Here is a 4,119-nt window from a genome sequence, read left to right as displayed (position 1 = left end):
CCTGGTAGTGATCCTGGTCTTCTGGTTTGAAGGTTGACAGCAATCTGCCCCAGATGGGACTCAATGTTTCTGACCACTGCATCATTCCTGGTGACATATTCCTTGACATAATTTTCCAGGGTGTTGATGCGTTGGTCATCTTTGTGGAACAGAACGTAGTTGTTTCTTCTTTGTTCAAACGTTCCACTGCTGCTACCTTGTTGATACTGCTGCTGGTTGTTGTTGAATGGTCTCTGGTTAATGGGTGGCCTCCATTGGGTGTTGTGGTTCTGATCCTTAGTGATAGTTCCTCCAGGGCTTGAATGTGTATTTCGTCCTGCTTGTTGATTGTCTCTGGTGAAGTTCCTATTGCCAAAATTTTCTGCATAAAACACCAATGCAGTGGATGGGCAGTCTGTTGAGTCATGAAGGTCACCACAGGCTGAGCATGGTTCTGTTTCAGTTGCTGTGAGTTGTAAGACTTCCATCCTTGGTGCTGCTTGGTCAGCTCTCAGGTTCTTCACTTCATTCATGAGTGATGCCAGCTGGGCTTCCATGGCTATTTGTTTATCCAGTTCTAGCATGTCTGGCTTCCTCACTGGGCTCACTCTGTCTATTGGCCATTGGAGACATCTTTCAGCAGTCCCTTCTATGATTTCGTACCCTGATTCAAGTGTTCCTGTAAAGAAATATCCTCCTGCAGCAAAATCTAAGTGAGATTGAGAAGTATGGTCAAGTCCCTTATAGAAAGATTGTAACACTCCCCAACTCTCTACCCCATGGTTTGGACATTTTCTTATGATGTCCTTGTATCTCTCCCATGCTTCATAGAGATTTTCTCCATAAAACATTCTGAAGTTAGAGATTTCAGCTCTAACATCAGCTTGTCGAGACATTGGGAGAAACCTCTCTATGAACTTGTTAGAGAGTTCTTCCCATGTGTGGATTGATCCAGGGGTGAGAGTTTTCATCCATGTTTTAGCTTTTAAGCCCAAGGAGTGAGGGAACAAACTTATTCTCATGCTCTCCTCTGTTGCACCCTCAGCTTTAAAATTATCACAAATATCTTAGAATGTTGTGAGGTGTGTGTAAGGATCTTCTACAGGGAGTCCATTGAAGACCCCTGCTTCCCTAATCATGTGGAACATGATAGGTTTTAGTTCAAAATTTGGTGCTACAGGGGGAAGGATTACTCCCCTATCTGGTCTGTTCCTGAAAGGAGCAGCCAAAGTTCTGAAGTTCTGTTCAGGGGGAACCTCTTCATTGTTATTATTGTGATCAGCCATGTTTTCAGGAAATTCTTCCCTGAGGTTCCTTCTTCTCTTATGGAGCGTACGTTCTGGCTCAGGATCAAAGAGAAACTCAGGTACTTCAATGGAGTGATCAGAGTTTGTTTCAAACTCTTCACTCATAAACCAATAGCACAGGGTATATATATGCAAAGCAGATTCAGTGATAAAGAGAAAAAAATATAAAAGTAAAGTCAGATATACAGTATATGTGTTAGAAAACAATGATAAGAACAATAGTTAGTGTTTCGTTCCCCAGCAACGGCGCCAAAAACTTGTTGGGTGGTTTGCTGATGGTGGAAAAATATAAGTTCTGATAGGGGACGTTCCTCTGTTCTTGCAGAACACAGATTCGTCCCTTAGTTCCAACCCAAGTGCGCAAGTGCACGCATCAAGTAATAAAGGGAGCATTAATGCCCAAATTATCGTTCCCACGAGGATAGAGTGATAATTATTGTTTTATCACTGTTTATAAAGAATGAAAATGAGAAGAAAAGTTAGTAAATGAACTGTCTGGTCAAACGTTCCCTACTGTCTTGACAACATTCCTCAGGAACAGTAGGTTCAATCTGATGGCAAACAGTTGCTCACTGCGTTATGTATGTGATCCTTCCTGTTTAGAAGAAGGTGAGATAAAAATCATTGGAGTTTTTATAAGTACTAAATAAAATAAAATAAAAACTACTAAAACAGAAATAACTATAATCAAGAGACAACAGGGTGGTGGTTAAAACAGTTTAACAGAAGGAACAGATTCACTGCTTCACTCTTAAAGGGGCTGTTTTCTCTGCTCAAGACTTAGCACCTTTTGGCTTTGTCCCAGTTTCTTTGCCTGCCAACTCTGATTCCTCAGCTCATGGTCTAGATGGCTAACAAGTTTCCATATTCCTATGGCTCCCTTGACTCCAACAGGTACTTAGTTCAGAACCTTAAAATGGACGAGTTGGCCCTTTATTCCTAAGGTGACCAGTAGCGTTTTTGCCATGACATCTACCTTCCCCGAATGGCTAAGTTGTCTGAAATCCCTGCCTTATGGAAGTTCCTTTCTCAGTATGTACCCAATTTCCATTGGCGCACAATGAATATAGCTTACTTAGCCAAAGAAATACAAAAAGCTTCGGTCAAGAGTTTTTAAAACAGTTCTTTAAGAGTTTCACAGTTTACCCGTTCCACAGATAGTTCAGATCATGGTTGATAGTTTAAACATAATTATTCTCAACTGAGATCACATAGACCCGAGATTCAGTCAAGAGATAACGATTGGAACTAAGAAAAAAACACTTATATTAATTTAAAAGACAGTTTACAAAAAGAAACAGAAAATGGAGAAAGATGAGTATTTGCTCGTGAGGAGTCTTGATGGTTGTTTACAGAGAAGATAAGAGGGGTTGTCACTTAACTACAGTTACAACTTAAAATTAAACTAAGTTACTAACTACTACTAAGTGATCTCTTCCTTTCAGACTGCAAACCCTCCAGGATTCAATGATGTTTTTGTGTGAGGGTGGTCCTATTTATAGCTGGAAGAGGAGTGGCAAGACTGTAATTCCTTTGGAGCTAGTTGCTTGAATGAGGGGACGGGACTGTGGTAGCAAAGTGTGAAGCTTGCGTGAATTGCTGAATGGAACAGGATTTGGTGATGATTAGCCGTTGTTTGCAGACCTTCCCATGCTTTGCTTCTGTTTTCAGCCAATGAGAACTCTTGATTCTCTGCTCTTCACGTTTCTAGCTGCTCAGTTGGTGCACCGCCTTGCTTTTTAGAAGTCTTTAACTCTACGTTACCTACAAAGTGTACAGAAGCATTACATGAATGGAGCAGGTGCATTAAATGCGTCTCAGTCCGTTCCCCTTTTAATATATTTTAAAGGAATCCGTTACCATCCGTTCCCCCACTGTGTTTTTGTCACAAATGTGTAAAACAAGTGATTTTCATGCTGAAGTTGCTCATCAGATGAGGGAACGTATGGTATTTTTCCATCAAAATGGGCTTAGATGGGAACGAATTTACGTCCCATCAAGGGCCAAGGAAGAGGAGATCATAACTATGATGGAATTCATGGATAAAGACCAGGAAAACGCCTTGCTGGATCAGACCCTAGCGATTTGGGGTTCTCATTCAACAGCCCAATAATGTCTTGGCCCAGCCCTCTCAGGCCCACATTTGTCCCTTCTATTAGTTTCCTTATGACTTTCTTTATTTGGAACAGTAGGGGTGTGCATAAAAAAGGTTTTGTTGCTCTTATCCGGGACTTAAAGTTTAGGTTTAAGATCAAAGTGCTTATTCTCCTTGAAACCAGATGTAGTGGGGAGAAGGCTGAGAAAAGAATCAAGCAGTTTGGATTCAATAATTCCCACCCCCAGGATGCCTTGGCGTTCTCTGGGGGTATATGGGTCCTTTGGGATGAGGCTGATATCTCCATCCAGATTCTCCTATCGCTTCACCAATTTGTTCATGTGAAAGCGCATCATAAGGAGACTGGAAAAAAATGAGCTAATCTCCTTTGTTTACGCAAGCCCTAGACGTACGGAAAGGCACTCATTCAAATTGTCTCTACTGTCAATAACGATAGTTGGATGGTGTTAGGGGATTTCATGCTCCTCCGCTCAAAAAAGAAAGGAGGGGGTGATTTTTGCTGGAGTAATGCTACTGATTTTAGAGATTGTTTGGACGCTTGCCTCTTGAAAGATGTTGGGCACACAGGTCCGAGCTTCACTTGGAAACAGAATGATTTACAAGAACGGATGGATAGAGTTTGTGTGAATGACAAATGGGATATGGCTTAGGAGAACAGGTACGTAGTTCACCTTCCATACTATTCATCTGACCATCGTCCTATTTTAGTAACCAATA

At 41.4% G+C, this 4,119-nt stretch overlaps 1 non-coding gene across 1 annotated transcript; it reads left to right on the top strand.

The window, feature by feature from the left end:
- Nucleotides 1-753: 753 nt before the first annotated feature.
- Nucleotides 754-860, top strand: LOC133289660 (small nucleolar RNA R71). Its single transcript, XR_009748515.1, has one exon. It is a non-coding gene; the product is annotated as a small nucleolar RNA R71 (small nucleolar RNA).
- Nucleotides 861-4,119: the final 3,259 nt, after the last annotated feature.

Source organism: Gastrolobium bilobum, unplaced genomic scaffold (assembly GCF_033153095.1).
Source record: "Gastrolobium bilobum isolate Gb01-03AN ecotype WA unplaced genomic scaffold, APGP_CSIRO_Gbil_v1 utg1204, whole genome shotgun sequence".
Classification (NCBI taxonomy): Eukaryota; Viridiplantae; Streptophyta; class Magnoliopsida; order Fabales; family Fabaceae; genus Gastrolobium; species Gastrolobium bilobum.
Note: the sequence above shows the minus strand (reverse complement) of the source record. Positions and strands in the feature narration are given on the sequence as shown.